General features: G+C 47.1%; 1 protein-coding gene across 1 annotated transcript in view; it reads right to left on the reverse strand.

Annotated features, from left to right (window-relative positions):
• LOC119162276 (phosrestin-2-like) overlaps positions 1-24,054 on the reverse strand; it is an 838,310-nt gene that overhangs the window by 506,808 nt on the left and 307,448 nt on the right. The gene's annotated exons all lie outside the window — the stretch shown is intronic.

A 24,054-nucleotide genomic window follows, 5' to 3' on the forward strand; every position in this document is an offset into this window, starting at 1 on the left:
CAATCAATCAATCACGTTTTAAGGGAAACATATATGACAGAGGTACGAATACAAGCAGCTTTCCAGCCACATTTAGTCTAGCGTTTTAATACTATAATACAAACTGTCCCAACGTTTTGAGACCTAGTCGGTGTGTGTGTGTGTGTGTGTGTGTGTGTGTGTGTGTGTGTGTAGCGTACGTCATCCGAAACATTCATGAGAATGACGGTGTGAGCCCATGTTTGTTTTCCTTTTCAAGAGGACAACATCTCAAAATGAGCTTCACAATTCCCTTGGTTCTCCCCTTTCAACGCGTGCTTCCAAGGGCACAGAGAACGGCCGCAAAAGCACTCGTCGTAATGGTTGTTTTAATTAACCACACGGCTCAGAGCGGCTCCCTTCGGGCACATCAGCCGCGAGCAGCAGGCGTCATCCGTCCCCATGAACGCCCACTTTTCTGCTTCGCGGATGGTTAGCTCTCGTTACGACTGGATGGCGCCTAGCGGTCTGTACATGCACTGGATGGTGCTTAATGCGTATGCCTGTAGCCCCGCCGAGAAGTGTGCATGCCTCTCGAGAGGAAATGTGGCGTGCGTGGAGACGAACGCGCTGCTGGTAAAACCTAGTTTTCTTTATTGTTACGCCGCGACACGGAGCGAAAGTGCTCCCTTAAGGCAGTCGCTGAAAGCAGCTCCCCCAACCACCTATACAAGCTTTCTGATCAATGATAGATGGGAAGGACCTTAATTGATTTGCTGAGCACACACAAGAGATACACGATAAAAGAACCCAAACTGTGTGTGCCATTTTCTCATATCACCGTCATCAGGGGCACGGTAATAGTTTAGCAACACAGGTAGACATTTAGGTTCCTACATACTTGCGATCATTTTCTTCAGTCGCTCGAATGGGGTATTTCATGCTCAATACATGCATGATATATGATACATGAATGATTCTCATTAATTACAGTCACGTAACCATCTTCTCATTAAAAGAACTGCGATCCTTTTTTTGTAAATATAGGCTAACTTTTTGACGTTGTGATATGTGTTGTTTTTGTACGATTTCATTTTCATCTTCGAGTATGTGCATGCGTACCATACAAAGTAGGTTTTATGATGGAAAACGTATAACAATAATAACGTGTGTGTAATTTTGTTGTCTGACATTTGATGTACATGGTATGATGCAGGTCGTACACACGAAGCTATTTTGTATATACCTTCCCTGGAAGTTTGTCATTACTTTTTTCGCGATAGTTGTGTTATGGTTGTTGGGTTTTTCTGTTGTGTTTTTTCTTTCCGTTTTCTTTCTTTTTTCTCGCGTTCATGTAACTATCTTCTCTGCTATGTTTAGTGGCAGTATGCGTTCGTAGCAATATATATATATATATATATATATATATATATATATATATATATATATATATATATATAAGGTATTGTTACACATCTTTGTCATCGTGCCAACTGCTTAAATGGAGTTCACTGTCCTCGTCAACCTACCCATAAACAGCTTTTAGCTAGTGAAGCTCTCCAGAACCTGTCTTTTTCTGGGAAATAAAAAAATGATTTGATTCGATATTTTATTCCATCTGAAGGCGCCGCACTTTCATTGTATGTTTGTTTCTATGTTTTCATAGCTGGCACGAGCAAATACAAGGGCAGCCATCTACCCTTTAAAATAGCCCTGCAACATTTTTTTAACTAGGCCAGAAAATATTTTTGATCGGTAGTCTAGACTTCTGTGAACGTCTGAACGAAACATAGCACTGGACGTAGCAAGAAATTCACAATTGCGTTTCAAAGACAGCTGGAAAAAGAGAGGGAGGGAGAATCAACTTCATTTAGCTCAAATATTCGATGGTGCGTGTTTGCACCAGACGGGGTGGTTCTCTATTCTCGGGAGCCATACGTTTTCAGCAATCCCGTGCCCCTGGCCGTCAATGCAAGCTGAGTTGGCAGGGCGGGGCTGCACAACAAGGTCTCCCGTCACTCGGGTTGGGGGGGGGGGGGATATAGCGTATTAAGGGGAAGGGGAGGTAAAGGCTTCTTAAGGTCCTTATAATCAGCCATTATGTGTGCTAGAGTGCATCTTTCCCTTTTAAATCAACGGCAGAGCGTATCGGGCTCAGCCGGATACATTCGGTCTAACAGAACAGGATGTGCTAGCCATTTCGCGTGCGCACGCTGCACGATTGTTTGCAGTTGCCTGGTTATTTGCGGGTCTGGCTCGGGAAGTTTGCGCCTTGTTTCTTTGTACATCTGAGTAATCTCATTAAAGCTCGTCACGGGATGTGTTAGCTTAGCCGTCTCAACCTCAGCTCGAATGGACAGTCCTCCAGCGTGGTGGTCGGCGAGGGCGTTGCCATCCACCTTTGAGTGAACAGTGACCCAAACGAAATTATTGGCATATTCAGGAGGCTTGTGCTTGGAGGAAATGGCGCAGGCCGCGGGATAGATCACTGCCCTGCGGAAGCATCTGTATGCTGACTTTGAAAGTGTGACCATGGTGTCCACGCTGGGTTGTACGAGTGTGAGGGCCACAGCCATTTCTTCTTCAACGGATGAATCTGCCATCCGCAGCGGCGCGATGACGATAAGTTTGCCAATGCACGTGACTACCACCGTTGCTCGGTCATCGTGTTTTTTGAGCGAGGCATCCGCGTAGAATACGCTAGGGTTCTCCTCCATCTGTCGGGCCAGTTGGCTCACGTTGTCCATATCCCTGCGTCATTCCCAGTCACATGTTCTATACAGATTGGCTTGCCTTGAATGGTCTCTTTTCACTGTTCAGGAAGGGCCGTCCTGGCTGGCTGTGGTTCTATCTGCCGTCCTATTTTTCGTAGGACAGCCCGCCCATGCTCCGGTTGGCTTGGCCGTACCCTTTGGCTCGACAAGTGAGCCTCGATCAGCTTCTCGACAGCGTTGTGGGCGCCCATCCAAGCAGTTTCTGCGTGGACGACTACATCAGCAGGCCCATTGCCTGCTTGGTTGCTTTACTCAGCATCGTGTTCAGGGTGTCTCTGTTTGCCTTCGTTAGCTGGAGTTAGGGGCAGAGTAAGGTCACCCTCGACAAGACGAATTCCCGCACGAAGCGCATTGCATCGTCTTCCTTTATTTATTTTATTTAATTACAGAATACTGTCAATCCCCCATGGGGATTATTACAGGGGAACGATAAGTTCAGCATCTGTTACGGTTAGAGACCCTTCAAATCATACCTAATATCTGCTACGAGGTGTTCTCAGTGCTAGTGATGGTCGCACGCACTCGTCCGTCAATTTTCAGCAGCAGACCGAGGATTCTTATCTTTTGCAATGGTTGGACAGCTGCTCCCTTGATAGTGATGGTCACATCCAGTGGTTGTTCTTTCTTGGGTCATCCCGGCTGAACCATGAGGAGGTCAGATTTCTTTGGAGCGCAGCTCTGTCCGCAGGTCTTTGCATAGTCGTGGATGGTCGTTACCGCCCTCTGTAATACACCCTCCTCCCAGGCATTAGACCCCGCTTGGTTAATTCCCATCGCAATGTCATCAGCATAGGGAGCGCGGTCCACGCCTTCAATTCGCTGCAATAAATTGGGTAGGGGCCCGAAAACCAGATTGAATAGGAGGGGCGCCAGGACCAACCCCTGAGGGGTACCTCTCACCGAGCTTGATAAGTTCCAACTTCTTCTCCCCGATCCTGATGATCACTGTCTTCTCTTTAGGGCGTCCCTAATGTATCCAAACGTTTTCTGACCGCACCCCGTCTTGTTTGGATTTCAAAACCCGCTCGCGTGAGACACGCGATCGAAGGCCCCTTTGAGGTCTAAGGCGAGTATACCCCGTGGCTTGTTCCTTGTTTCCTTCTTGGCTACGAGTTCTTGCAGTTGGATACAGACGTCCTGGGTACCCAAGTGTTGTATGAGCCCATACATGGTTGCGGAAATTTGGTTTGTTCCTTCCAAGCGTTTTTGAGTCTGCGAAGACCATACGTTTCATGACCTGCCCCTCGCACGGCATGAATGATACGGGCTGCATGCTGTTGATTCTCAGCGCTTTGCAAGGTTTAAGATGAATCGAACTTCGGACTCTTTTTCATTTTTCCGGCAACCGGGAGCTCTCCCAGGTTTCATTGATGTGCCCCAGGAGGTCACTGGCTACCACTTCACTCATGTTTTTGAGTAACTTGTACGCAATCACGTCCCCTCCGGGAGCACCCTTCCTATTGCCTTCAATAATGGCCGACCAGAGTGCCGCCATGGTGAACGGACCAGAGTGCCGCCTTGGTGATTCCTTTTTACCTCTCAGACACCGGGTAGTCACCCCACTTTGTCTTGAGTCATTTTTTCGTCAGGTCTTCCAGTAGCTCGTGGCCATCCCCCTTGTACGTGTTGAGGACCTTGGTGAGGTTTCGGTTGGATGTGGTCTTCCTACTTAGCGGGTCAATTAGGTGCCTGAGTGGGCACCACGTCTTCCGTACCGATAGTTTGCCCTGAAAGCCGTCCCGAGTGCTCAGCCAGGTCTCTCAATACAACTTGGCCGCGTGCTCAGTGATCTCCTTGTTGAAGGCTGCGATACTTTGATCAGTTCTTGTTGTGACGCGTGCGCTTAGCGAGTGCCGAGCCGCCCACATATGTGCCAGCATGGCGTCCACGAAACGTGTTGGCACCGTTGTCGTTATTTCCTGCGTAAACTTCTTGGGTGCCTTTTTCTTATGTTTCGCCCATTCGGTGTATACTTGCTTTCTACTGTCTCCCTGGTCGTTCTCTGTAGTCTCTTCTGCTTCATGCGTGTACTTCCGCCTCTTCTCTCAGTCCGTTACACGTGCCGCCCCAAGCACAGCTCAGTATTGGTTTTCCGGGATTATAATGCTGATAATGGTGTGACCGGAGCCCAGGTCCACGTTTTCGTTTCTCCAGGCCACATGCAGTGTCCCTGACACCCACGACAAGTCCGTGTTGTGTCCCTATTGGTACTGTTGCCCTTCTGGTGGCCACGTCCGGCTCATTCACTAGGGCCATCTCATGGTCCCACAATGTCTTGTCTAATGTTTTGCCCCTCTTGGATTTGTACTTGTATTCCCACGTTGCGTGGTGTGGTGTTGAAGTCGCCGAGGACCAGCAGCGCCCTGCTTTCGCCAACCTTTTCGCCTAGCTAACCACTCGATCAAAATCGTACACTCTCTGTGACGGGCGGCAGTATGCGTTCATGACGTATAGATTTCCTGTGTTGCCAATTGTTCCTTTGTGAATCTCGACGAGCGTTTCCTCGCATCGGCCCTGTGCCGTGACATGTTGAGTTGCCGCCACGTTGCTGCGGACAAGCACCGCCGTCCCTTCCTTTGTCGGGTCCGTGTAAGTCATATACGCCGGGAGTCTCGACTAACCGTGCGTTTTTTGTAATGCAATTACATCGGGAATTGTTTTCAAGCCCATCATAGTGAAGTGGGTCGAGGGTGAGAGGAGTTCCTCCGCGGCGCCTTGCACTTTCCTCCGCCGTTCTCATTTACGTTGTTCCTACCTTAGGGTCCCGCGTTTGCTGAGCTGGCGCTCGCTAGCGCATCAGTTTTCCTCATTAAGGTCCTTATTTGGATATTGTAATTTTTTATTTGAGCATCCTGTTGTTCAATGATTTTATTAGGTTATGTTACTTCATTACGAGCACATTGTGTGCTAGCGCTTGGGTTAGGAGGTTGGGAGGTGTTGAGTAGCGGTAATTTTGTTTCGCTAACCTGAGCGATGGAAGACCTGTTGGTCCAGCCCACCTTTTTCTCTGCGGTTATCCCACGTCGTCTGGTAGACTCGGTCTGAGACTTTGACTCGACCTGGTGTCTGGTCCCGGCCCGTGGTGTCGAACCAGCCCTCGACTTCGAACGAGACTTGGTCCGGGACCCGGATCTGCTTCTCGAGCCTTGACTTGTTTCTTCGCGGTGGTTGGCGCCGCCGCCCCTCTCAGATGGAGACTTCAATCGAGTGCGGCTCTGATGGCCGCCGTCGTTACTGCTGTGAACCGGCGTTTGGGACTGACCCCGCTGCGTAAAGGCGTTACATTGGTTTCAACATAAAAAAACCCTTTTCAATTTATTTCTGAAGTCCTTGCCATATTTAACCCGGTGACGTTGCCAGTGCCAGCGACGGACGACCTAAGACGTTTTGAAATGCGCCCGGCAAGTCTTGTCGGCGGTGAGATGTTTCTCCCGCACAGGCCACACTTATGCTCGCATTCGTGGTCTTTTCCTGGCTTGGCGATGCCACAGCCCCGGCAAATCTTGCCTTGAATGTTTGGGTACACGCCAATACTTTGCCCCACTTGGCTTCATGTGTAGCACGCGTCAATATGCTTCCTATGCAGGGTGCACTCGATCAGCAAGTTCCCTACCGGACGTAGTTGGCTACTTTGTGTCCCTTGAAGGTGATGACCACCGATCGGGTCTTCCCGATTCGATTCACTTGTGACGTCGTCGGATGGTGCCTGTGCACGACCAAATCTTGTATCTCCTGGGTGGTGTCCTCCAGGGGGATGCCCCTTATTACTCCTTTCACGGTGTTAGGATCATTGCTGCAGCCAAGTAAAAGGTGTTCACGGCTCTGTGAACAAGTTCCCGAAAGAATGCGGGCATGCGGACAGCCATCCGAATTTGTCTATTGTCCTCGCAGTCGGGAAGCGAGGCGCCTGCAGGCGCGACACAGCAGAGTGTAACGGGGTGGCCGAAATGGTTTCGGTCACGACAGCCTTCTTGAAGAAACGGCCGCGTCATAATGATTGACAAGCAACTCCGCAAAATGAGCATGGCGAGCGGGGGTTCTTTGATGTGGTAGTATGAATGAGGGACCCAGTGCCCAGCAGCATTCTTACCCCAAGGAAGAGACGACTTGGCACCGGAGGGGGAGTGTGGTGGCCACGTCACGCTCAAAGACATTGACGTGGGTGGGTGTGGGCAGCATCGTGAAAAGTGATATGTGTCTGGTGCTAACATCGTGGTCGGGTGGTTGCACAGAGACAAAATGTGGAGGAAAGGACGAGCCGCCGCCCCATGGCGAAGCTCACCCGTCCACCTCTTCTTCATTCCTTGTTCCTATATGATCTTAATCTAAAGATGATAGCCGTCACACGTCATCTTTTTCACAATATTTAACATCCTTCGCGCCCAAACAATAGCGAGTGACGGCGGAGAGCACTAATACACACAGTTTCTAAGTACATACTTTGTTCATGAGTTCTTATATCAGACCTGAGTTAATTCATCTAGGTCAGTCAGACTGCTTACCGGTGCTTGGTCTTCCAGCATTGATTCCGACGTTTGTTTCACTCCCGTACCTTTAAACGTGTTCCCCTTGATGTACTTGTGTGGTGGATTAGCAGTTTTTGTTCCTATGAAAATAGATGATGCTCTCTGTTTCACGAAGGTCTGTAGGAGCTATTCTGAGAAGCTTTCTCGAGTAGTTCGTCCTGTCTACAGAGGCCTTGGTATCATCGGCCTTCTTCCTTTGCATTATTCGGAGCTTTCCTGCTTTTGAATTTGACGCTGTATGGGTAATTTTCCTCTTAGACGAAAGAAAACGTATGATCTGCATTTCCTTCAACCCTGACGTATGCGGATTTCTCGAAGAGCATCAGCTACGATCAGTACAGCGGGCTTCCTTCGGCGTTCTGGTAGTCTTCCTTCCGTTTCTTTTCGAGTGACTAGCTGGCTTTGTTTTACTATCTGTAGGCCATTGTGTGCATTGCTGTAAAAACTTACCAGAACGGCGACTTGTCGTCTTCGGCGGGCACTCACCTTCAAGATCTGGTGGGTCGTCGTTTTGATTTTCAAATGCTTTCTGAATTTCCTTCATACAGGTCTCTCCCACCAAGTACACTTGAATAGCTGATGCTATATCTTGTAATTCTCTTCACTAGTGCAGCAGTTTGATGAGACTTCTAAAGTCGTGGAAGGGGTCTCTAGCCTCTGAAGCAGTCTTTCGGTGCTGATATTCGATATTGTACTCTCTACAGAAGAAATTCTTGCCTGTCAGCTTTCCGTGTGTTTCTCTATTTGTCGTGAAGTCGACTCATCAAGCGTCTGTGCGATAATATCATCTTTGAAGAAGCATTAGCTGGTGATTACTGCTATAGACGAGGAGCCCATTTTCCCTCTACCTTCTGTTCTAATCCGCTCTTTTGTTGATTCCGGAACAGCTTGCCGAGCTTTTAATGCGTCTTCAATCTTGTACTCTGCTATGACTTTCACTCGAATAATTTGGTAAACTGAAAAGTTTGCTTCCTTTATCTCTACTTCTAAACATTTAATGGGAATAAGATCTTCTACCTCCTTGTCAATTTCTTTGAGATTCTTATACTCGTTAGTCGAAATTCGGTGAAAATTTGTCAACTCATTTATTGGCGGGCGATCCAGATGCAGGAGACTTTTGACGTTGGCGATAGCTTCCTTGACGGTCTCTCGTGCGTGACTATGCCTTCCGATTAGGGCCTTAATAATACAGTACACTTTAGGGAAACGTGAAAAAATCACTGGCCGGCTACGCCACGAGGCGAAGGCGTCACCGTGCTATCCGTCACAAAGCATCGCATGATGAAGCTCCGGGCGTCGTCGACATGTCACGCTTCACGGTCTGGGTCACGAGCAGGATTAGGCCTAGACCATGAGATTCACTCACCGGTGGCTTCAACAAAAGTCTTGCAGGCTGCAGATGTGGTCGAGATGTCGTGAAAGTTCGCTCTGTCTCACCTTTTAGGCCTTTTCTCGCGGGTTTTGGCACCAAAATGTGAAGAAAAGGACGAGCTCCCGCCCACATGGCGAAGCTCACCCGTCCATCTCTTCTTCATTTCTTGTTCCGACATGATCTCAACCTAATGGTGATAGCCGTTACTCGCCTTTCTCACAATGTTTAACACATCTAAAGGTAAGGGGAAAAAGAGCTCTTGATAACCAGCCGCCGTGGGCTCCAGCGAGAGCCTTCGATGGGACTGTCACTATTAGGGCGGCATCTTCGTCTAGATGTTCGTCTTGTGGCGAGAAATGCGGGCCTGTACATATTGTAAAATCAACCTCTGTACAGCTTTCCTCACCAGTTTTCATCATGCTCGGCGTCTTTTTCTGGAGTTCCTGGTGCCGGTAACGGCAAAGTCCCAACAACTCAAGAACCGATAGCAGTGGTGGGATCGCTGTCAAAGCCTTCGCACTTCAACAACGGATTACAGTGGTGGGATCCTGGTCAATCCCGGTTCCAACAACAGCTCTGTGAAGGGCCGACTGATACGCGGTGGCTTCGTGGGTCGTTCCCCGAATGTCAATTCGCTTCAAACATGGCGTATGTCTGCATGCTCCCTCTTCAAGGTACTCATGACTATGATGTTGTTTTGCTGGTGGTTTAGGCATATATTACATCTTCTTTCGCAGCAATTGCTTCAACTTGCGCCGCCACCTTTACAGCTCGGCTAATTTCCTCGCTGGTCACGTTGTTATGCGGAGCCGATCTCGTGGCCACATGATGATTTTCATATCTCCGCGTGGCAGGTGTGGCATGCGCGCGCGCCCTCCAGCACCTTGCCCATGTTAATTCGTTTTCTTCGTTCTCTGCCGACGTACCGTTGCTAATAGCTCCACCGAATTCATTGCCCCGACCGTTGATGTTAGTCGTGGCCTGAGTGGCATATTGGCTCGCTTGGTTGCGGGCGTTACGTTTAACAATCCCACGTCATCTTGCTTCACTTTTTTGCCAGTGGTTTTCCACCCCTGCCCTCTAGTGAACTGATCCGGCGAAATTTCTCCGCCGTCCACTTCTACTCGCATAGCGGTAGACATTGTAGGTAATTGCACGCTTGCGTGATCACTGAAGAATCGATCTTCGGCTAGCGGTACGTGTCACCGGGTTCCAAGATAGACCTAGTTCTTCTCTTGGCCAGGGCCGAAGGCGCTGTTAGTCTCAGCGCGGGCGCTCTCCGTGGGCATAACAAAGTCCTCTAATTTGCGAACAAGTGGTCCCCTACCGTGGAATTCGGGTTCCTGGTGGTTCAAGTAATTTGACTCGCCCGGTCAATACACACTCTTAAAGACAGATTTTCGAAACGCCGAACTGCGAATAAAAGTTCACCTGACTGCACAGCAATCACTTAATTGCTCGAGGCCAACAGTCAGCATCCGCCTGCCAGATAATCAGATAACGACGGAGCGCGCTCACAGCGCCTCCGTTCGCCACGAAGCATGGCAAGCGAATCCCTATCTGAAAATCAGATGCGGTTCCGTTGAAAATATACATCTCTGACGGGTCCGACTGCAACATTGGAAGGCAGGGCACGGCCATTGGCTTGTTTGATAAGCGCAAGCCTTCTCGAAGTCATATGGTGAGCTGGCGTAGCTTCCTGCTTCTTTGTCATACCCTCTGCCAGGTGTAGCTTCTAGCGCACCCGTCGGGACAAAAACATCACAGCATGTCCACAGAGTGAATGATGACGAGGGGGGCGAAGCGCGTGTCTGTTGATCCATCCATCCATCCATCCATGTGTCCATCCGGTCATGCATGCGTCCACGCGTCCGATTACATTCGAGAATGCAGAGGGCGCGCGGGTAACACCGACGATACCTGAGCCAAGTAAGCCGAGCGCAAGCATTTTCAACGTGCCCGCCGCTCTGCTTCGTCCATGCCCCACCAACAATCCGCCACGTACGGAGACTATCCAGGACTCTGAGCCAGGCACTCCACGTACCGAGGCACAGCTCGCGTAGCAGCCAATCGGAGAGTAGCAGTACAGTGCCATCTAGAATATTCTCATTGAACTGCAGTTTCTACGTACTTCTATGAGACAGCGTCATCTATTATACTGTTCAGGAGATACTGCCTTCTGTTCTTTCTCGTCTCTTCTTCTCTCATTAACGCGTGACGCATGACAAGCTTTGACGAAGAGGAGCTTCGCCCTTCCCCCCCCCCCCCAAAAAAAGAAGAAAAAGCACCTAATGCACGCCGAAAATTCTTGTATTTGGACTGGGACTTGACGGATTCTAAAATTTTTGTGGCAATTGATTCGTGAGCCATGAACCCTGACAGTGATGTCATTGGACAACTGTTTATAAATGTGTTTCAGGGCCCCTTTTTAATGCTGCGTACCTTCGGTGCGTCGGGTGTATGTGAGAGCACCCACCACCACACGTTTTTTGTCATGTGAGCAGTACTTCTAGCTGCTGTAAATAATACAAGAAACGTACACCAAACGTTATTTGCATTCCATTGCTATACATACTTTTCAAACTCATTCAATAAAGTCAGAAACACTGAACAGTTTTTTTTAAATGAGGTTATGGAGTCACGTTACGTAATTTCGTGCGGTGAACGAAGAGATCAAGTAAAAAATTTCCATAAACAAACGCAAATAACTTTATTTTGCCTAAAACAAGGAACAGGTGCAACGGCCGCCATCGCGAGTCTCGCCGGCAGTCCGAATGAGGAAAGAGGAGGATCGACAAAACAAAAGGTTCCTGAAGAATCGTGCTGTAATATTTGTTTGCTGTAGCCCAATTATTTTCTTTTCTGCGCAGTGTAATAAAAATAACACCACCTTCGTTTAAATATACTGATATGTAGCTTGTCTGCAAAAATCAATCTCAGCGCTACTGCCACGACGAGTCCCATTCAGCACAGTGTAGATTCCAAGCAGAAAAACAATGTCATGCAGGCCGACCTTCTGAACAAGAAAGCTAGGGGCATGAACACTGTAGGTGCCAGGAGTACGTTCGCTTATAATATGCGCATTCGGAAGTATTCACTGTTATCAAATCTGTCACACATATAATGATCGAAATCGCGAAAGCCTTTATTTAGCTCAAGCGCTGCTATACGCGGACAGCTTGGACTACAATTTTGCTTCATGTGGTGGCATTCTGTAGTGATCGAATGTTACGATATGGCTATTAAATGTTGTCTGAATCATCGTATAAGTGACTGCTGCATCAATCCATTGATGATTCTAGATAGTGATTGAAAAGTATTACCTGAACAGGAATCGAAATCAAGCGCCCGTGTTACACGATTCCTTTCGTTATCGATCAAGACTGGCTCTGAAAAAAAAATCTTTTAAAGGCGTGATCGCGAGCTGTCGCTACAACAGGGAGATCGCAAAATATACTGGGTCCCCGATAGATCGAAACTACGATGAACGGTGTGTGCTTAAGGACTCGCGATCCACGTGTTCCACAGAGTTTCGAAGTGAGCGTCGTGAAAGTGAAGCAGAACAGTGAGCTGATCGCGGCTGCGGTAAGCGCGTGCTCATCGACTAACAACGCGCTGCTATGGCACACAAATAGTCTTACAGCCTTGCCTCACGTTTTTCATTGCTTTTCACGATGGCAACTCGCGGTAGCTGCGAGAGCCCCCGCAGGTGCGGAAACACAGAAGGAACCACGTCGCTGTTCAGTCGCACAAAATGGATCTTCAATCCCAGCAGATTTCTCGTAGGCTTGAAATTTTTTGCTTCAACTGCAGTGACTCATCTTGCAGCCATCTTCTGATCCCGATCAAACTTGTAAAAAGCGACCTCATCGCGACTGAAAGTGCTGCAGTAGCCATATGTCACACAGAAATTCGGCATCGCGAGTCCATTTCGATATCGCACGAAAACAACTAGTGAATGTCGAATGATAAAACTCTATGATCAGAAGAGAACGATGCAAAGACAAGAAACTTCTAAGAATCGGCAGAACTGGTGGTTTGTTAGGCAGCAGATCGCAGCAGAAAGAATGCACAATCCCGAAGCTAACAGGCTGAGCGGCCCTGCATGGCGGCCGGCTCGAGCCCGCCATACTCCCGCTCTACGCCCACTCGCTCCGTGCGTGCCAGAGGGTGGGGGGGGGGCTCATTTTTATGGTTAAAGTTAGTTCGCGTATACCACCACTGTTTATTCTAAAATCGCGAAAAAATACCAAAACCAATTTTCGCTAAAAATCGCGAATGCAAAACCACTTCAGTAACCCTTTAAAGTCCACGTTGCTCTCTTTATCCTTCACAACGTTTTATGTGTTACACTGAAACTTCAAGGTGTTCCCTAGAAGTAGACACAAGTGCTATGTTTCTTGAACCAGGTTTAAAGGGCCTCTGAGCCAACCAGAGGTCAAAATTTACTTGTGGTATTGCAGTAGCTTTCAGCAAACACGCTGCCGCGAGAATGTTTCCAAACGCGTTTGATGATTTCAAAGAGGCACGCGCTCGTTTCGCTCTTCCATTCACTATAGGCTCCGTTCATCGGCTCGTCCCACCTCCTGGCCGAGTGCTCTCCTTCGCTGTACGAGGAGGACGAGCGGCAAGCGCAGGTATACCTGCGAGTGGGCAGACAAGTTCTTTTTGTGCATCACATGACCAGACACCAACGTTGGGGCCACTTTCAACGCTGGGGATTACAGAAAGGCTTGAAGAGAAGACAGAATTGTTTCTCAAAATTTGAGGCGTGTCCGAGGCTCACAGTGCTGTTGCGTTTGGTATTGTTAATCACGACGGCATTCTGAACTCGATGCACACGTTATCTTGAATTGCTAAATGTTATCAGATGTTATATTGTGGCCATTTACGTATGGATTCGTGCAAGTATAGTACGTTGCCCTACGCGAAGCAGTTGCACAACGGGGCTTCTCTTTCAGGGTTATCAATACCGACAAGGATACACCAGAGGCCGTAAACAACAGCCTAGACACAACATAACGATGGGAATCGGTATAGGGATGTCACTGTTACCGAAAGGCGCGATATTGCACGACTCGCGTGCGACATCCAGCCATACTTCTGTCTTAGTGTGTGAGATAAGCAGCCAACGCCACGCAGCATTTGATTAAAGTCGCAGGACACTGCGGCATTGCCTGCAGAAACGTGCTGATTTTTTCCTAGCATAAAACACGTGGATCTCACCGTCAGCAACACACATATGACCCCGGCCCACGTATGGGGGTTGGGCGGCCGGTGAACACTGGGAGCGATATTTTGGAGCAACGATGCGTTGTGTGTCCGTGCGTTACCTGTCGAGTGTGTGAAATGAAGCGCGTAGTTAGTACATCAAGCTAGCCGCTTTGGACGAATGCAGTAACTGGGATGAAGTTAACGAAAGTTACTGTAAATATGCAGTAATCTGCAAACAACACAATTTTAGCGGTTTACTGTTTCAACAATGTCCTCTATGAATAACAGGAACAAGAGCGGGTAGGTAACAGATTCTTGCGGCACGTCTAAAAGTACCTTAACTGTGTTAGAACTATGCCCATTATAGTGCACACATTGGTAGCGATCTCAAAAAATAATCACTGATACATTCAAATACTGGGTCATTGCCTAGCGTTTTCAAGAGTTTAGTGATGAGTTTTGATTGAGACACGTGCTCAGAGGCCTTAGAAAAGTCTAAAAAGATTTTCGTGACTTCTCGTTTTTTGTCAGCCTACAGTTATGTATAGTCTCTGTGAGTTGAGGGACAGTAAATAGCCCATTTCTTAACTAATGGTGAGAAAAAGAGAGAAGCTTGTTTCCTATACATAGTTAGTTATTAATTTTAAGATAATAAGCTGTATAGCATATAGCGAATTCCACTCGTCGAGCAGGATCAAGTTTTTTTGCTCCATGGCCGAGAGTCTGCATTCCGCTGGTAGATTCGGAGCAAGTTCGCATTTTCTCCTGTCAGATTCGGTGCAGCCCACTCCGCGATAGAGAGTTCGGCGTGTTTTTTTTTTTTTTTTTTGCGGACACGGATTTCGCCGGAACACCTAGAATGCGCTGCCGTCATTTCCGGCACAGTCGGTCGGCTAGGTTGTTTGTCTTCAGCGTTGTTTTTTTTTTTTTTTTGAGGTGGTGTCTAGTCACCCTGTCCACTTGTGTGCATTGTAAAATGGCATCGTTTGTTTGACTCTTCTGGACGTGCTGTTTCTGGTTTGCGTCTCCCTTTGTGCGACAGCGAGAGCACTAGTTCTGCTACCAGTAGCAGCAGTGAGGACGACGAGCAATACGTGTTATACCGTGTGTACGGTCAAAGATCATCGGCTACGTCGAGGAAGTTTTCTTTACCGGTTTAGTAACGTATACGTAAACAACTTCCTGAGTGACTTCCCGCGGGGCATTCCCGTGTTACACTCGCCAATCTGACTTCGCGCTATCCGAGTGTTTGCTCCAGGATTGCGGCACAGAGTTTCTTAATATACACTAGAGGGAACTCTGGCGCTAGTGTCTAAGGGAGCTGTAACACACGGCGCTTCAGCGAGCATGGGAATGATGGGTAGTACACACATTTGTCTAATTTTCGTACTTCTGGCCTGCTTGTGGCTCCGTGTGTGTTCGTGTGGCTTGGAGTTGTTTTCTCACGAAAACATAAATTAGCAAATGTCCACCGTTTGCGTTTCACAACCTTATTCTTTTAGGCTTACCGTTTCGAATCAAGTCACTAAGTTCAAAAGGGTTCGTTCTTTCTTTCAAAACAAAACAGTAACCAGCAATAAACGAAGCCGCAAGTACGATTCGTCGCCCACAAGTACGAAGACTAGGCAAATGTGTGTACTACCCATCATTCCCATGGTCACTGAACGATCGCAGCGCCTGAGTGCCCTCTAGTTAATTTTGGGAAACTTTATGGATTGCGGCACCGCTCCGGATCTACCAGTGGAAGTCGCCATTGCAGTGTACGTTCTCGCAAAACCGCTTTGCCCTCTCTCCAAGCAACCCTCCGGATGTTTTTTTTTTCCATTACGCAAATTTTTTTTCCTCCTTGACTTGCCCCCTTACCCCCTCCCACCTTTTTATTTACCTCATTTTACCGTGTATACACTAGCGGGAAGCATGCCGCGACGGTGTCCCGTTTGTCGTGGCATGCTTCCCACTAGTGAGCGCGTACCTTTCCCGGCTGTCGCCGGCTTTGCGAGGGTTAGCGAAGCCGATCGCGCTCGCAAATGGCGACGTCAACACCGACGAGGCGCGAGCGAGGGAAGCCGAATGCAAGCGTCTACAGTGCAAGACCAGCGACACCGACGAGTTGCGACTCAAGAACACCGATCGCAGTCGAAAATACAGATGGCGCGTGGGTAACACCTACAACACACAAGCCAAGAAAGCCGAGCGCAAGTGTCTTAAACGCGTCCCGCCTTTGCGCCGGTTTGCGTTTCAAACAAACGTTTACTCGAATAAACGCTACACAAAGTTTCGCTTTAAACCGTTCTTTCAGCACTCGCATCGACGCCCGTTTGCACCGGGGCAACACCGTGCGCCCCGCTGCTGCTTCGCAGCTGATCAGGGTTCCCTTCAGGAATATGGTCCATTGTTTTTCTCTTTCTTTTCATATCTGTTTTTTTTACCTAATTTTTTTTCCCTTTTACCATCCCTTCAGTCCTCTTTGGATTGGGAAACAGTGAGGACGTAAGTTCGTATTTATTCACGCGAGTACATATGCTGAAAAAGTACCAGGTTCCATTCTTCAATAGTTCAGGGAAAGATAGAATAGTAAAAGAGTTCAGTTCTGGCAAGATAAGGAGCGGGTGTCAGGGAGTGGGAACGACGAGTTTTGCTAGTCTCACAAAGGGTTATGTAAGGTCTCGGATCTATGAAAAATTTACACCGAAGAAGAATGGAGGAACTTCAGTCGGGAAATCTTACGCCTCATTTAAAGATAAATCTGTTGGAGTGTAAAAGTTCAATTGCAGAATCGTTGCGGCTGTATTTAGAGAAAATGAGTCGCATGGCTTTTCTCTCTGTTTTCTGAAGAGCATGAATACTGTTTTCGGTAAAAAAATCCCAAATAATGGAGGCTTATTCTAATTTAGGTCTCATGAGAGTCGTATAGGCTGAAGTTTTCACGTATTAGGATATATACACGCCTTTGAACGTGGAAGCGTCTCTCAGAATCTCATTCAAGACGATTTGATGCCCTCACATAGTATGCAAGGGATTATTGGTCAGCTGTCGGCTCGTAATGATATCACTTAGCACGTGATCATTTTATGAGCCGGCAGCTGAACAATAATCCTTCGCATATCTTGAAGGCATCAAGTCTACCTGAATGAGACTCTCGCTATGAACGAACAGAAACAAAATTTTCTAACGGCTCGTTTTTTTCTCCTAGTTAGACACACCATTCACTATATCTAACTGACAACCAAGCCAAGGAATGTGTAGGTGATGGTATTTGTACGAATAATAATATCTCTGCTTACAGATAGTTGTCTTTTTATCTTTTTTCAATTTATTCACATTTACCGTCATAATTACCGGGAATAATATCTTCTTTACTTGCTACGGCTTGGTTGTCGATTAGTTCTTATTATTGTTGTGTTTAACAGGAAGAGAAACGAGCCCTTTAGGCGTCACTTTCATTCAGACATAACTTCGCTGATGTTACGCTAAGGTTTTCTAACTGCTCGACATAATTACAAGCCCAAGCTGAAATCTGAAACAGATACATGGTCTAACAACATTTCGAAGGACAGACCTGGGTCAATTCGAATAGACAACGAGATGGACGATGACAGAAAATTTGAATGACAACGACAAAAAATTATCACCATATTGCTTTTATAACAGTTGTAGTCGCCGAAAAAAATAAAGGGAAGAGATGAATGCTCCAGGAAAGTGTACTTCGTGCCGATTTATATAATCTACGCAACCGTGGTACGCTGTTCCCATTAGCGGGTGGGCAAACTGTATGCCACAGCCTTATCACCTGGCCCTCAAGAGGACGCCGTCAACCAAAGCGTATATGTGCAAGAAATTCCTCCGGCTATCTGGGAACGGGGCGTTAGAAGTATGCAGATGAAGCTGGCTTCTCGGACCTGCCGCGTCAGCGCATTCAGATGTATGGAGCCACAGCGGGGATGCTGGGCAGGTGGACTCAATCCGAGGTATAGCCAGCGGGACGACAACGTCAGAGGACTTACGCATACCAGTGGCGAGCTTCGTTGGCAGCCACGCGGAAATAATGATGGCGGTAAATGATGAAGTATGGCTCTCTCCGCTCGAGATTTTCGTTCACCCAGGCGGGTTGTCGCCGTTTCGCAAGGCTGGTCGGCAGAAATATGCGCTGCGCAAATGACAAATGGAGCTGGGCTAGACGTCTACAGAATCACTGCGTGGGGCAAAGCCCCCTGTTTCTTATCTTCGTGAACATTCTTGCGCCGCAAGCTCGGCACTTTATTTGTCTTCAATGCCACCTATACTTACTTCTTCAAATTATATGAACTTGCCAAAGCCGGTAGTCCAAAGATACCGCTTGAAGAGAGTCATGGAAAGTTACAGGGATAATGAAAAAAAAGTTTTGCCGCCAATGTTTCAGCCAAATTCTTAGATGGGATCCTGAAAACGACAAAGACAACCTTCATTCCAAGCAGAAACTACAGAAAAATAATGAATTTAATGCATTTTTCATGAACTCTGCGTCTAGCGGTGGCACCGTGAACTAGAGAAGGTGACGTTTGGTGATGTCCGCTTCACCCGAAGCTGGCAAGCCAACAATGCCATCCATCGCCTGCGTCTTTCGGTCGCTCATCTTCTACTTCGGTTACCAGAACTGGTATGAACATCAACAGCACCGAACGATGCTTCCGGCTGGCGCAAAGCACCAGCGCTTTTGTGGAAGAGAAAGAGTGGGATGAAAGGAGAGGTGGAGAAAAGGAAGAGGAGGGCAAAAACTATAGTGCTTCCTGCACGCGCGTCGGTGAGTTTGACGTCACGGCTCACGCTCGATAGGAGCCACTGCACGCTGACATTACATCAAATATACAACAAACAATTCAAAAAATACAGGAAATAAACTCCATTTTTCTAAACGGTGGTATCTTCCGAGCCTAACTTCAAAGCTGCGTAAATTTTTTCCAATTTTTGTTGAGTATCTGTTCAACTGCATATACCTCCTGTCACCCCCCTTCCAGTTTGATGTTTTTTTTAAAAATCTTATCAATAAAGCTACGACTTGAAACCTTTCCCTGTGCATCTAATGGCAAATCGTAACAAATTACAAATATTTCTAGAGTGTTCTTCTCAACTCCACATTGTAGTAAAGTTTCGTTTTGCTTTACAATAGGATTACGTTTTCTAAATAACGAATATGACAGTTCTAGAAGTTGAGACATTATTTCTCAAAACGTTCTTTTTCAGTTGTCAAGGGATTAAGAACGATAATTGCCGCAGTTTCACACATGAAAACTACGTTATGATAATGACTTACGAAAGCCGTAGGAGACGGCTCCGGAAGTCTTGACCCCCTTGGGTTTTTTAACGTGCACTCGGAGCATCAGGCCTCCAAAGAAAGGCGGCCGCTATGTGCAGGGTTCCATCCATCAGCAGTCGCACACCACAACCACCCACCACGGCGGGTATGCAAATGGAACGTCCACGTGTTGGCCGGAGTCCTCTAGCATCGTTTAATAAAAACCAGCCAAGCGAATTGCAACACCGTGTTCAGAATCGTTATCAGCGCCCGCGGGTATTACAGTCACCAGCAGTGGAAGAAATTATGTTTTTTTTTCTCCTGTGTCCTATTTTAGCATTGTGCAATTGAGATTCTGCTCTAGCCTGCACCTTTATAAGCACAGGTACCACAAAGCGCAAGTATGAAGACAGCGTGTTATTTCTCAACCATACCGGTGTCTGCACGTTACATAACAGATATACCGTACGCGTGGTTGCATGAGATGTAAAATCTAGCACTTTCATTTATCAGAGCTTCCAAGGTATAAACAACCGAGCTGCCTTTTCATTGCCCAGAGGCACGCTAATGTGTGTCGAAATCACGCGAATACGCCGAAATTGCGGCACGCACTTCTGTGCTGGGGTAATGTCTACACCTCCGATAATTCAAGCCGCCGCATGAGCCCCTGCAGCAAAACACTTCTGACGAGATTTTCAACCCAGTCCCACTACCAAGGTCATCATTATCATTGGGAGCGTGAAGCAAAATCTCAAACAGCATCTATACAAAAAACTAATTGAAGATGTGATATCTTTAGACATGCAAGCGCTTACAAGTACATCGGCTTCTTCGGATAAGTTGTCACATAAATTACTTCGAACGCTGGCAGTTGAAGTCTCTTTCACAGCTATACCACACAGAAAAAAGTGAACATGGTCCCATTGTTGGAGGCTATATGAGTGGAACTCAAGCGCGTTCATTACGATTCCGCCACTCAATCTGCATATGGAACAAGCAAAATATGCATGCTCTTAGAGAAAGTGACACCAGTAAGGGAACACAGAAATTGTCAACAACTCTCGCAACTAATATGAAACGAGTGGCTTCTCTGAGATTCTACATTCGTGTCTCTTGTAAGATTTATTTGAATGCATGCTAACGGTTCAGCGCCACCACTCAATCTACCCAATGGTCATTCTCTAAAAGGTCGCCAAGCGCTCAAAAGACGAGAAAACCGACCAACTTTGCACAATACGTGGACAATAAAGGGCCAAAAATAGGATTAAATATTGAAGCAGGCATTTTAGGTTTGCTAGATCATGATCACTGCATAGCATGACATCTGCGAAGAGAAAAGAGTTGTCAAACCATTTGAACCATTTGTTAAATATTAATAAAAAATTGCACCGACAACTTTTGTAGGTACATAGAAGCGCAAATAGTAGACAAGTATAATATTTAAAATTAACTTCATAAACAGAAAAGAGAAATTAGCTAGCACCCCGTCACTTCATTGGAAGAGGTAAGTATTAAAAAGCTGAAAAACGTATACGATTATAGTCCTATTACTGCTGGTAGTGAAGCGCTAAACGGACGTCGCGGGCGAGGGTGTACAAACACGAGGCATTTACTCTCCTCTAAGGTTTATTGCGAAAACACACAAAGAATACATACACGAGAGGAATGGTGCCGAAAACTGCGATGAACTTGTGGAATAACTGCTAGCGGTACCTTATAAGTAGAGGCCGAATTTATAAGCACTAAAAATTGGGTTTAAGGTGCCTAAATTGGCAGGCAAAACAGATTTAGGCCCCTGAAATATAAAATATAGGCAAAATAAATGTTTACAAGTTTTCGAAAACACGCGTGTGGAACCTGTTTCCACGACAGGCAAGCAATAAGAAATTATTTAGTTTATGATGATTACAAGGCACCAATGACTTAACATAGCCATGCAATTTTTTCACAGCAGGGTTTGTAGAACATGGTGTCTCCCTGTATTTTCCAGTATGGTGACTTAGGTGTCCACCATCCAAAAAAAAAAAAAAACGTGGCTGATCCCCCTATAGTATACAGCAATCAGTACAGCACTAAAGTGAAACGTGTCTTTACAGCTGTAGTTGAGCGTTTGTTGTGCATTGTTTCAGCAACAGCAGCAAATTGCTAGGCCACGTCAAAATTGGCAAGCAGCTTGAAACTTAATTGATTGAATGATTTTAAGGTTTAACTTCCCTAAACCACCATATGAATATGAGAGATGCCGTAGTGGAAGGTTCGGGAAATTTCGACCGCATGAGGTTGTTTAACGTGCACCCAGATCTGAGCACACGGGCCCACATAACTTTTGCCTCCATCGAAAATACTGCCGCCACCACTGAGATTCGATCCCGCGACTTGCGGGTCAGCAGGCGAGTACCTTATAGCCAATAGACCACCGCAGCGGGGCAGGAGCTCGAAACGTGCCGTACAGACCTCACGCAGAAAGCACGCACGAAATCAGCATACACAGGACGATCGCGGACGAACAACAGTCACAGTTTGACATTTAAAGTGTGCTCTTCTAACAGAGAGAAAGACGCACAAAATGAGTGCGCAAGTAGGCACAGGACAGGTGCGAACAACTGTCACACATTTCCTGCGTCGTGTGTCAGCAGTGTGCTCCCGATAAGTCTGATAAGCACGTGCGCCGAAGAGACTACGCTCGGTGTAGGTGGCTCTTCGCGGAGGCGACGACCTTTAGAGCACGCCCAACAGGAGTTCATCGCGCCATCTCGCCACTGATAACGAAAACACGCTGAAGTTTCGAAGGTCTGAAGACTGCCAAACGGTGCATGGTGTATTAAATAGCTTGTCGTTAACTTCCTTCCTCCCTCCCCGCCCTCCCGCCAACGTACGCTTTGTGGTGCAGTGGTTAGCACGGGGAGCTGAGAAGCGAGACGTAATTGATTTTATTTCGCGTGACTAATGCTGACCTGTTGGTTATTTTTCTTTGCAATTGTTTAGCATTCATTTTCAGCGTCACATCCGTGACGTAAGTACGTCAGCGGAGCCGTAGTGGGCTCCTGCTTAAAACTCTTGCGGGCTAAAACAAACACGCTTCTGGCGTGCTTTTCAGCATGGCTGAGAAGGGCCCACAGGAGAAAATCGCCAGACCACTATAGCAGCCTGGCTGGTATTAACCGAGTCTCATCGCACGGAATAAATTTCTCCTTTATATGTGAACATCTCACATGGCCACTCACCAGGTTTGAGCATTTCGAGCAGGCAAGAGAAACGTATGCGCTGGGAACTCACGATCTTGTCAGCCAAGATTTGGAACGCTAAGCGCCCAGGAAAGAGGTCATATAGCAGACTGAACGCGGCTTGCTTTTTATCTCATAGCGCGCCCACAACATAGAGGAAACGACCTACAACAAGGACTCGTCCTACGTGCTTCGAAGTAGTACGTGACACTGCCAAAATTATTCGAGGCGACGAGTGGAATTTGTGCGATTTGTTGATAGCATAGAAAAATAAAAGTTGAAAAAAATATTAACACACTAGAACGGAATCTGTGTGCCTTTTTTTTCTTCGTATTGAGCGAGATGTGAGGCTGAGAAGCCTCCATGTCGTCTGCGTTGTTGTTATCACCCTTCTCGAATCGTGCCGGTGCCAGCTCTGACAGTGCTTGGCGTAGTTTTGGTGCACCGTCCCGAGAAGCAGTTGCAGCGGAGCGACTCGGTGTATTGTGGTAAGGATACATGATCCATATCAGCCTCTCCAAACGTGCTCACAGACAGGGATCCATCCTAACAAAAACTGGCAGTAAGTACAATACAGAGAACGCCGAAACAACTAGGACATGTCAGGCGAACGTAACCTTGCGTCTACACGACGTGTTGATGCGCTTGTGTCAATACCAAGAATGACAAGGAAGGAATTTGACTTAAGTCTACGCCGAGCGAGTGGCAAATGGTTCAAGCTTTTCTTCTCGACATCATGCTTTTCCGGCTCGTAATGAACCAATTGAAGAATTCTGGTAGAACAAAGCGGTGGCTCAGAAAAACTTCCATTTTGGATTACTGCCCCTTGGGCGTGTTGGTATAACCTCATGATGAAACAAGCGCTCAAAAATACACACTCTGAGTGTGTGTATTATTTAGCGCTTATTTCATCGTGAGCAATTTCCTGTGTCTAACTGGAATTTCTCATGTGACCTGGTGAAGCGCCTTTTAAGAAATAAATGACAAACAAAACAAAAAGGCCAGGTTTGCGCGGTAGGCGCCGCACAATCACAGGGAAAGCTAGAAGAGCGGCCTTTCAGAGCCTTTTCAAACCACTCATTGGGTAACTACTGCAACCAGACTTTCTTGGTACCCACTAGGGCATTAATAATAAACTTTTGGGTAGTAGGCCGGCATTTGCTATGCTATTTTTTGTCATTCTTCTGAAAAGCATGGTATCCGCTAAACACTTGCAAGGAATTTCGTGCCTATTGTCGATTAAGTGGCTGATGACAATGAGCAACTATGGCTGAAGTGGGTAGGTGCCACAGTTAATAGGAGAACAAGAACACGCTTTTGTAATAGGTTGCAGCATTGGACGGCCCACTCGTTACGCTATTCGCATTGTGCGACGACGGGTTGTTCCTCCGCTGTTGTGCAACGCTTTATAAGTCGTATTAACGCGCTTGCTTTCCCGATATCAAGCCTGCCTATGGCAAGAAGAAGAAGAAGCCGCACTGATCGGCTGTGTTCAAAAACGCTCTCTGCTGGGAACAGTGTATCGGCCGAAGGCCGAAGATCATCGACTCCGTTTCATGATGAACACTTAAGCTATAAAGTCGTCCTGTCACGTCTTCCAACCGGTAACGACGCTTTGAATTCCATTTTCCTTCATGCCGACGTGAGTGGTAGGCTGTACCGTTGCCCAAACTTCCATGACGCGTTGCTCGAAGTGGTGAGCACAGCGGACATC

The sequence above is a fragment of the Rhipicephalus microplus genome, chromosome X (assembly GCF_043290135.1).
Source record: "Rhipicephalus microplus isolate Deutch F79 chromosome X, USDA_Rmic, whole genome shotgun sequence".
Lineage (NCBI taxonomy): Eukaryota > Metazoa > Arthropoda > Arachnida > Ixodida > Ixodidae > Rhipicephalus > Rhipicephalus microplus.